The sequence below is a fragment of the Dendroctonus ponderosae genome, unplaced genomic scaffold (genome assembly GCF_020466585.1).
Source record: "Dendroctonus ponderosae isolate FM_Combo_2020 unplaced genomic scaffold, Dpon_F_20191213v2 Dpon_F_20191213_11, whole genome shotgun sequence".
NCBI lineage: Eukaryota > Metazoa > Arthropoda > Insecta > Coleoptera > Curculionidae > Dendroctonus > Dendroctonus ponderosae.
Genome location: NW_026017213.1, coordinates 4463467 through 4475347, shown reverse-complemented (window position 1 = coordinate 4475347; position 11881 = coordinate 4463467).

Here is an 11881-nt window from a genome sequence, read left to right as displayed (position 1 = left end):
TCCAGTTTGTGCTCATTTCTCGGAAGCAAAATGAGCAAGAACGCTTATTTTTCCATCATTCGAGAGGGAACTAAATGGTCTTTTTACGAAGTGAACCATCGCTAAGGAAATGTTGGCAGTTTTCTCAAAAAAGTCATGATTTCAAGAAGTTTTAGATTTGCGTGTTTTTGAGTTGCAAAATGGGCTCAAACATGACGCTGCTTTTTCCGAAGTTTCTCAAGAACCATTTGAGCCACAGAATTCGTTTCGGCATCGTTGGATAGAGAATTGAAAATTCGATTCAGTCATCACAACCCGAGTGAGGAAATGCGAGTAGTTTGGACCCAGAAAGCAAAATTTGAATATCAGACACTTACGTGCAAGATTATGCCAAAATTTCATGTTTCCCGTCCAGCTTTTTGCTCATTTCTCGGAACCAAAATGAGCAAGAACGCTTATTTTTACATAATTACAGAGGGAACTAAATGGTCTTTTTACGAACTGAACCATCAATAAGAAAATGTTGGCAGTTTTCTCAAAAAAGTCATGATTTCAAGAAGGTTTAGATATGCGTGTTTTTTGAGTTGCAAAATCAACTCAAACATGACGCTGCTTTTTCCGAAGTTTCTCAAGAACCATTTGAACCACAGAATTCGTTTTGGCATCGTTGGATAGAGAATGGAAAATGCGATTCAGTCATCACAACCAGTGGGGAAATTCGAGTAGTTTTGACCCAGAAACAAAATTTTAACAGCTTCGCATCGAGCTTTCAAGTGAAAACAGCACAATTTACAACCAAACCACAGACCCGCTGCAACTGTGACTTTGCCAGTGGATTACGATCGGGGTAAACCATGTTACTTAAAACCATCCACCTTCAGAATAGTCAGTTAATTTCGTGTCGATAAGAAGTGCAGCCTTGTATGCAAATCGGCCCATTTTAACACAGAAATAAAATTCTCAACTACCGAAAACATACGGGTAATTCGGATTCCATCACGGCCATTTCGTAAACTATTATGTCTTAATCGTGCGAGCAGATGCGACTTCTCGTCACAATAGCGTTATTGTTCGATTCGGGCGAAAAAAAAATTGTCAATCAGGTGGCACCTCAGGGCAACGGGTTACCCGACACGGGTACCCTTTGACAATTTTCGTAATAAATAAGGTGCTGGCACGGCCCTGATATGCTTCAAGCAGGCCGGATTTGTCAAAATCAGCCCCTGCAGCTTGAAACCACATACAGTAGCATCGACATGGACTAATGGATGGCGGCAATTGCAGTAGCCACGTTGTCAAATGCTGCTCGAACGCTCGTTTGTCACATAATTAGGTGTCTTTTATGTAAATTCCCAACACATACTGCTGTACAAGCTGCATGAAATTATGAGGGCCTATTTGTTTTACCTGCCTAGTTTCTATGAGACAGCAATTTTCTAGCCTCGCTTCCCAGTGTTCACATGTTGCCATACTGCTCAGAATTTCTGAGTTTTCTCTGTTAGGCATCTGGGGAAATGCTCTCTAATGCAACTGTGGAACTTTGGGTTGTGTGGGTCTTCGCCTAGCTGTTTGCCTACGAAAACCTTTCCCGCACAGCCCAGGCAGCGTTGAGTCATGCAGTGCAGTCTATTGTATCCTCGTCTGTGCTTCGCCTTCAGTGTCCCAGTATATTCAATGAAGTCCCTACGAATTTTGAAAGAGATTTGCATGTGTCGATGATTTCGTTCCTTTCCAAGTCTTAGTGTGGTTTCAACTTGGACAACCATGGCAAAATGTCTCTTTGTGTAAACCTGTTTGCTGATTTTTCGCACGTTTGAAAGCCTGTAGGGAGAGCAATTGGATTTAAGATCATTCTTTCCCCAGATGTTGACCCTCTTCTACTATCCACGTGATGACAGGTTGATTTTCTCAGGTCTCATTCCCAGAGGTTCAAGTGTCTGCAATTTCCTGAAGATCGCGCTGTCTTCCGTTTCCTTACTCACACCTTCACTCACATGGAAGTCACTCCTTTGGGCCTCAGCTGAGGAGCGGCTAATTGTAGCCCCCTTGGAATACATTGTTGCCAGATTTCAGCTGATTTGAGGCGTTATTATAGAAAGAGAGAGAGAGAGAAAATGAGAAAAATATTATTACATATTTACCGAGTTATTTAAGATATCGATAAAATAAATTATTTCCGATTTAAAATGTCTACCAAAAATCAGTTAAGATTTCTAATGTTGAAAGAATTGAAAAATAATAATTAAAATAATATACATTATAGTTTGAATACATTTTACTTAAATAAAAACATGGTAACAATATGCGTAACGATATAAACAAACGAAATTAAATTTAAATAACCCTCCTAATGTTAACTTAGCAGCAGTTTTTTAATGAAATAAAAATTTTCAGACCGTAAAGTTTGCACTGAATTATTTTGTTAGAAATATAAAAAATGATTTCCTAAAGTTCTTCGATTGTATTCACTTTTTAAATGGTCCCAGAAGTAAAAATCAAGCGCGTTTAAATCGGGAGATCTAGGAGGCCAGTTTATAGGAGCTTCTTGACCTCTAGCAACCCAACGGCCTGGAAAGTTTTGATTAAGCCGAAATGATTAATTTTTTTGTGGGCAAACTAGTGCCCTTAGGAAAAAACAATAAGAGATAAAAATTGATAAATAACTTGTAGTAATTAAAAAAATTATGTTGATAAAGTTTAAGMGCACACAAAAAAGTTCTGAACAAGACAAAAGCAGGAYTTCCACATTTCTACCCTGTATAAAAGTAAACTGAACTACAAAACACTACCATAGAATGGCCTTCAATTATCTTATAATGTGTACCAAAATTGAAGTTCCCAATGTTCAACCGTTTTAAAGAAAAGCAACAAAAACTAATATGTTTTGCCATTTTGGAGATCAAATATCTCAAAAATGAGACCTCAAATTAAAAAAATTCTCAGGAAGACCCCCTCTAAAATGACTAGGAGAACACGCTGCTAAAATATTTTAACATATTTACGGAACACCCTGTATAAATAACAATTATAAAGAAAATCGTACACAATTTTAGTTTATTCACTGGGGTACCATGATTTGTACGATAATGTTTATTGAGATTTCCCTGTGTTAAAAACCTTTTTTGACAAATACTGCAAGCATTGGAAATAGACATAACTAATGATATAAAAGTTATTATTTGTACGTTATTTGTACGTTATTTGTACGTTATACACTCAAGTCAAAGCGTGGTCAGACATAAACCAAACCACTTCACTTCCCACTTTTAACAGTTCTAACCTCACCTTTTTAAGATTTGACACTTGACACGATACCTGACATAACATTAGATACTGGCAACGTTGTACTCCAAGGGGGCTACATTTAGCCGCTTCTCTCAGCTTCGCTATATACATACGTGTTATATATACATGCTGAGGTTCCATCCTAAGGAATGTCTCCATGTTGTCCCCTTATCTCTGAACCCCTTTCAGAGTCTGTTGTCTCATATTTATTATAAGAAACGCTTTACAAAAATCGCCACATTCGCCCTGAAACTTATAGAGAAGTTCTATATTGTGGAAGCGGATTAATTTTTTTACAACTGGTTGTTGGGTATTTCACCTCTAAAATGTCTGTTTTTTTGAAGACAAAAATTGTTGAGGCAAAATACCCAACAAACATTTTTAGTTTTTAGAGTTTTCGCGTATTTTTGGTAGCGGCCCGTAGTTCGTTTACGTAGCTTACGTTAACGTTTAACGTAAACTACGGCCCGTAGTTTACGTTAAAACAAATTTTCGAGCACGGTTATGCAAAAGTTGCAACAAAAGCTTTAGAGAGCTTTAACTAGCAATTAAGTGCAAACACACCACTTCATATGCCCTAAGAGTTCCAAATGCATAAAGTGGTTTTTGAAGCTTTGGTGAATTTTCGAAATCGACTTGGAGTGGTGCCTCTTTTACGTTGGGAGGCACAATCAAAAAATTGATATGCGAAAACTAGACTAATTTGAGAAATTTGAAAGAATACCGAAAATTAGCAGACAACATTTCACTTTATATGCCCTAAAAGCTGCAATTTCACGACGGAGTTTTTGCAGTGTTTGCGGACTTTGAATTGCCCGGTGTCTGCTTTACGTTAAGAGATACTTTGAAAAAATCGTTATGCAAAGACTGGGCAAAAGAGAGAAACACGTTTTACAGCAGTCAATAGGGGAGAGTCCACTTTAGTTGCACTGATAATTTAAAATTCATGAAGTAATTTTTGGTCTTTTGGCAAATTTTTGAAATCGCCTTAGTGTGAGAAAAATGATTGATMATTTCTGTAATATGAACTAATGGACCTGTTCCGCCGGAGATTCCGCCATAGTTTCGTACATCCARGACTTCATCACATCAGTTGAAATTTTCTGTTGATATTGGAAAAATCAGCAATAAAAASCGTGACTGTGGCTCCAGCATGAAACCCACAAAAGTACAAGTAAAAACTGATTGAGGCCATAATAAACATTTTTATGTCCCACAAAACGTTTAATGGTATTTGCTTAACAGAACTTACTGGTCTCACTCTTTTGTAAATTAAACAAACCAGCCGAAGTGTAAAACAATCGGAAACCTTGAACCAATATTTGCACTGTACATTTTTGTGAATAATTAAAACTTAAACAAACAGTTTTGTTTGAAAATGCACTAACCGGTCCCGGCCGGCTTGAATGGACAAGGTAGCCTGGCGAGCGGTTTTTTTCCGGGCAAGTTTGGCACCCGAAAAAATGACATTCGATTCGCGGCAAAGCAAACCAGATTCGCAACTTTGCATCTTGATGATCACTTTATTTATATCTGTACTTTTGTGCTGACACGCATTCAATTGCAAATTAGGCAGCCTCGCCTATAGAGCACGTGTCCTTTCGCACAATGCGAAATGGAGAGGATGCGGTACTGATCCGTCTTCCAGTCCCAACAAAGACACCAAACGAACGAAGGAAAATAGACGGGGAAACGCAGATACATATATGTCACACCTGAGGGCAAGTTGCCGTTGACACGCAAAAGGGTGGAAGACATTTCGGGTATATTGCTCTATATGATCATTCACTAAGGCTTTGCAGCGTTTTATTGCCAAAAAAACCTTGTTTATGCCTGTAATATGTACATGTTTTTGCCAGTTTTCGTTATTTTCCTCACTGGATGTGCAGAAGTTGATTTTGGGCATAAATCGTGCACTTAAAAACATGAAATGTTGGCCCCATCTTGCACCTAAATGTCTGATATTCAAATTTCGCATTCTGGGTCCAAACTATTCGCATTTCTTCACTCATGTCGTAATTACTGGATCGCATTTTCCATTCTCTATCCAACGGTGTCAAAACGAATTCTGTGGGTCGAATGGTTATTGAGAAACTTCGAAAAAAGCAGCGCCATGTTGAGTCGATTTTGCAACTCCAACAAAAACATGCAAGTCTAAAACTCCTTGAAATTAAGACTCTTCGAGACAACTGCCAACATCGATAGTTCACTTTCTAAAAGTCCAATTAGTCCTCTCTGGAATGGTAAAAAAATTAGCGTTCTTGCTCACTTTGCTTCCTAGTAATGAGCAAAAACTGGACGGAAAACATGAAATTTTAGCATAATTTTGCACCTAAATGTCTGATATTCAAATTTCGCTTTCTGGGTCGACACTACTCGAATTTCCTCACTCATATTGTACTAACTGGATCGAATTTTCAATTCTCTATCCAACGATGCCAAAACGAATTCTGCGGCTCAAATGGTTATTGAGAAACCTTCGAAAAAAGCAGCGTCATGTTCAAGTAGATTTTGCAACTCAATAAGAACCACGCAAATCTAAAACATCTTGAATTCAAGCACTTTTTGAGAAAACTGCCAACATTTCCTAATCGATGGTTCACTTGCTAAAAAGGCCGTTTATTTCTGTCTAGAATGATGTACAAATGAGCGTTCTTGCTCATTTTGCCTGCGAGAAATGAGCAAAAACGGGACGGAAAACATGAAATTTTGGCATAATCTTGCACCTAAGTGCCTGATATTCAAATTTCACTTTCTGGGTCAAAACTACTCGAACTTCCTCACTCACGTTGTTACGACTGAATCGACTTTTCAATTATCTATCCAACGATGCCAGAACGAATTCTGTGGCTCGAATGGTTCTTGAGAAACTTCGAAAAAAGCAGCGTCATGTTGAGTCGATTTTGCAACTCCAACAAAAACACGCACATCTAAAACTCCTTGAAATTAAGAATTTTAGAGTCAACTGTCAACATCGATAGTTCACTTTCTAACAAGTTCAATTAGTCCTGTCTGGAATGATGAAAAAATTAGCGTTCTTGCTCACTTTGCTTCCGAGAAATGAGCAAAAACTGAACGGAAAACATGAAATGTTGGCCCAATCTTGCACCTAAGTGTCTGATATTCAAATTTCGCTTTCTGGGTCCAAACTACTCAAATTTCCTCACTCGGGTTGTAATGACGGGATCGAATGTTCAATTTTCTATCCAACGATACCAGAACGAATTCTGTGGCTCAAATGGCTATTGACAAACTTCGAAAAAAGCAGCGTCATGTTTGAGTCGATTTTGCAACTCAAAAAACACGCAAATCTAAAACTTCTTGAAATCATGACTTTTTTCACTTCGTAAAAAGACCATTTAGTTCCCTCTCGAATGATGGAAAAATAAGCGTTCTTGCTCATTTTGCTTCCGAGAAATGAGCACAAACTGGACGGAAAACATGAAATGTTATCCCAATCTTGCACCTAAATGTCTGATATTCAAATTTCACATTCTGGGTCCAAACTACTCGAATTTTCTCACTCATGTTGTAATGACGGGATCGAATGTTGAATTCTCTATCCAACGATACCAGAACGATTTCTGTGGCTCAAATGGTTCTTGAGAAACTTCGAAAAAAGCAGCGTCATGTTGAGTCGATTTTGCAACTCCAACAGAAACACGGACATATAAAACTCCTTGAAATTAATACTTTTTTGAGAAAACTGCCAACATTTCCTTATCGATGGTTCAGCTCGTAAAAAGACCATTTAGTTCCCTCTGTAATTATGTAAAAATAAGCGTTCTTGCTCATTTTGCTTCCGAGAAATGAGCACAAACTGGACGGAAAACATTAAATGTTGGCCCAATCTTGCACCTAAATGTCTGATATTCAAATTACGCTTTTTGGGTCCAAACTACTCGAATTGCCCACGCGTGTTGTTATGACTCAATCGAATGTTCTAATCAATTCAAAGTTTTTCGCGTTGTTTGCAGCCTCTGACTTTACTACACCAATTTACTCTCTAGCCTAAAAAATGCCATCTTTCTGGGTACCAGCAGCCGCATTATTTGGGCGCTGGTAGTGGCAAATGGGCATAAATTTGGTCTGTTTTCACGTATCGGCGATAATGTTGATCGGGAACATGAAATAAACCATCATAGGTAGATTGTACGGCGTCAAAAGCAAGTAGATACGTCACAAACCAGACTCCAGAGATAAGTGTTAGAGACAGAACCGACCGTGTCGTGTCGACAGGAGTGGCCGTTATTATTGATGGCCAAATTATCCTGCATGTGACTTGGTATGCTAATTGTACTATCTTTATCTATTGCGACAGGACTGCTTTTGAATTGTGTGCTGTTCGAAGGAAAAACACCGTGCATCGAGTCGGGCCGGCTTGTTTTACCAGTTCAGCTAAAGCCACCTTTTCAAATCTTTTGAATCTTGGAGCTTTCAGAGCCTTTGGGGCGGTTCTGAAGATCTGGCGACTCTAGCGAGCAATTTGTACATTCAGTGACTCTTTCTGGATCAAGTCCGAAGTAGTTCGAAAGGTGTTAGTTTCAGGCACCCCCAGGAGCGGTTAGATCAGCGGCGTTTAGCCTGAAAATAACACTTCCGAAACATGCCCGTTGCTTTGTCCATGTATTTTAGGTCGACGTAAAATTGATCTCCCAGCGCATGTTGGCTCTTAAAAAAATCGTAACTTCCTAATCCGTGAAAGCAGCCACTTCAAATTTTCCCAGTCAGTTGCCAAAACTTGTAGCGTAAAGTGGGAGGATTTTCTTTGCAATCCCAGTAAATCCTGATTTTTGCCACCGTTGCAAACAACAGTTTCAAAATGATAGTTTCACACCGAGATTTTTGCTGTTTTTCAAAAATTCATAACTTTCAAATTACAGGAAGTAGCAACGTTCAATGTTGACTGTCTATTGCCGACAGTTGGGATGTAAAATGCGGCTTTTTTCACCAAAATTACCAATAAAGTCCAGTCTTTTCAAGATTTGTAAATGCTAGTCTCATAAAGAAGGTTTACACCCAAACGTTCGCTGTCTTTTAAAAATTCATAGTTTCCTATCTGGAGCAAGTAGCAAATTGTAAGTTGCCCGGTCAATTAGCAACAATTGAGGCTCGAAGAGCTAAAATTTTCATTGAAATCGCAGTAGATGCTAATTTTTTAAGCGTTTCTAAACGCGAATCTAACAATCCTGGATTCCACCCAGATGTACGCTGTTTTTCTAATAATTTATAAGTTCAATTCTGGGGCAATTAGATACTTGAAACTTTCGCTGTCGGTTAACGATCCTTGACGCTTAACACGAGAAACTTTTAGATAAAATAAACATTTTTGAAATTTTGGAAAGCGAGCCTCAAAATGACGGTTTTTGTCCAGATTATAATTTCCGTTCTGGAGCCCGTTGCAACTTCAAATTTTTGCTATCGGTTGACAATACGTAAGGCTTATAAAGGAAAAGTTTTTATTGAACCAGCAGGTAATCCTAATTTTTGTAAACGACAAAACCGGTTCGAAATGAAGGCTTCCACCAAGATATTCGCTACCTTTCAAAAGTTCATAATTTCCATTTTGGGGTAAGTAGCGACTTCTAACTTTCACTGCCAATTGACCATCCTTGCTGAGCTTAAAATGCGAATATGTTCATTAAAATCGCAGTAAATCCTAAATTTAAATGTATGCAGTAAATGTAAATGGCAGGCTTGAAATGAACATTTTCGCCCAAATGTTCTCTGTATTTCAAAAATTCATAATTTCCATTCTAGGACACGCATCAACGTGAAATTTTCACTGTCCAATGACGATACTTGCTGAGCTTAAAATGCGAAAATGTTCATTAAGAGCGCAGAAATTCTTTAATTTAAATGTATGCAGTAAATGTAAATGGCAGGCTTGAAATGAAGATTTTCACCCAAATGTTCCCTGTATTTCAAAAATTCATAATTTCCTTTCTAGGACACGCACCAACCTGAAATTTTCACTGTCGGTTGATCATGCGTCAGGTTTACCACCCGAAAATTTTCATTAAAATAGCAGTAAACGGAAAAATTATATAACTTTATTAACGACATGCTCAAAATGAAGGTTTTCACACAGACTACAAAGGTTCACTGCCTTTATAAGTTCATAATTTTCGTGCTGAGGCCAGTGGCGACTTGAAATTTTCAGTCGATGGCCGATTCCTAGGGCTTAAGATGTGAAAAGTTTCATTAAAATTCCAGTAAACTCGAGTTGTTGCAAACTTTCTCAACGACAGGCTCAAAATTCACCCAAATTTTTGCTGTTCTTTAAAAATTCATAATTTTTGGTCTAGCCCGAGAAACATTTTGTAATTCTCCCAGTCTGTGGCCAATACTTCATGCTCCAAATACGGAAATTTTAGTTAAAGTCTTAGTAAAATCTGATTTTTGCCAACTTTGTAAATCCGAATCTAAAAATCAGGGGTTTCACCCAGATGCTCACGGTCTTTTAAAAATTCACAATTTCTAATCTAGGGCAAGTAGCAACGTGCAATTTTCGCAGTCTATTGCCTACATATCCGGCTTAAAACGCAATTTTTTTTATCGAAAGCGTAGTTATTTCAAATTTTTTGCCAATGCGAATCTCAAAATTATTGGGGTTTGCACCCCGTTAACTTGGTTTTCCGAAAATACATTTGAGGCACAATTCCCAACAGAAACATTTCGGAAGCACAGAAATCATCGAGCAGTAAACCGAAGAGCGATTCAACGCGATCATCCAGTCAAATGAGCATTGGCTGAACGGAAAACCGATCGAAAACCCAAAGGCAGATCATTTATCTTATTCACTCAGCAATCTGCGTGAAGAAAGGGCTTTAATGACTGTTTTTTTCGTCAAACGTAACCGGATAATCGCCAACTTCATGCCTGTCAATTGCCGATTAGGCAGATGCATTTCGAACATGTTCATTAGGGCTGCTAACCATTCAATCGATTGAACTGTTCAGGGAAGTTGCTGAGAAAATCCCTGCCACGCAATCAAACGCATGTCTTTGCCAAGCTTCTGAAGCAGCCTTTTTAGGACAAGTCTCCAAACGATTACTTGGGAAAATAAGTCGCGTTCTTCAGCTTTGTGGTGGATTTGCCTAAATTCTGCGTTTTAAATTGTGTTAGTTTTTGGGGTAGTAAACATGCAGTCAGATTATGAAGGAGCATTTTAGACAAAATTTCTTCAAGGCCCAGCTATAAAAGTCTCACGAATCACCCATGAGAGAACTGGCTCTGATATCCGTTGGTTCTACCGGTGTCTGTTGAGTTGGGCGATCAAAAGAAACGCCGGCTGCCCACCTAGATAAGAAATAATCTGAGGGATGCTGGACAATGGCCGCTAGAGAAACGACCGTTGCTAGGGGTCAATCTTCCAGCGTAAACCTGTTCGAGATGGGCCAAAGGTTAGGAAAAAAGACGTTTTTCTTATTGGGGCCGATGCTGGAAAAACCTCCGCCGCCTAACGGATTCCGACCTCGAAAAACTGCCGTGTAATTATCACGTTATTGTTGTCGAAACTACGAAGATATTGACACCAAACAACTTCCCCAGTTAAGCCGATTTTCCAAAGCCCTAATCGTCCACAAGACGGAACGCGATCGCAAACGAGGCGACAATAGAAACAATTTGAATTTTAATGGTTAATGGTAATCCCATTGTTGGGCAAACGACACAAACTGGGTGGATATCTTGGGCAGATCTCGAACGAGCCGCACATCTTTCACTATCAGCCCGGTAAATCACTACACTCGGTATATTGTGTAACAGTGCATGTGTGACAATAGGCCGGGAACCTCACCTTTGGTCTGGCCTCGCTTCGGAGGGCCTTTGAAATTTACGGAAAAAATTGCCCCTTTTCAAACCCGATACCGATCGACTACAACTGTCTGCTTCGCTTCTTCATCTAAGGCAAGCGAAAGCACATTTCCTCTTCATGAGAAGATCGATAGGAGCATTGGAAACTTCTCGTTTGGGGAATAAGAGTCAAGCTCCAGCTGATTTTTGGCACTGTCGAAGTCTTTGCCGTTAAAAAAACTAGTTTTTCAGGGTCGCAGGGGCACGATTACAAGAAACTGAACAAAAAAGGGTTGCCTTCGGTCCAGACCAGCATCCCGATCGGCTCATCTCGCACACAATGGGCCTTAATCAGGTTTCTATGAAGAACTAGACCGGTCAACAAACACCTTCCGGTTTTGGTGAAGAATCGCCCCTCTGGCGTAACGGCCGAGACGGAATGAACCGTTCAAATTTCCCGATCGGAGAAACCAAAAACTCCGTTTAAGAGTCAATTGGAAAAATCGGTCTTGCACCAGGCAGGTACACGGTGGCACAAAAGAGTCGCACTTAAAACATCCATTGATATTTATGAGGTTTTCTTCACCTCACTCAGGACGTGCGTTCGCATATATTAAAGGTTCGATAAAAGCGAAACTTGTGGGTTTTCCTTAGCAGCCGCTGTGCTCAAATAGTAGTTTTTATTCGAATGAATCAAAAAGTGCCATTTTGCGAACAGAAGCGATGATCCAAAAGAAGCACTTTTCTTTAGCGTTCATTTGTTTTACTTTTACGCACGGACTTTGCCGCACAGTGTGCGACAAAGTAAATGTGACACTTT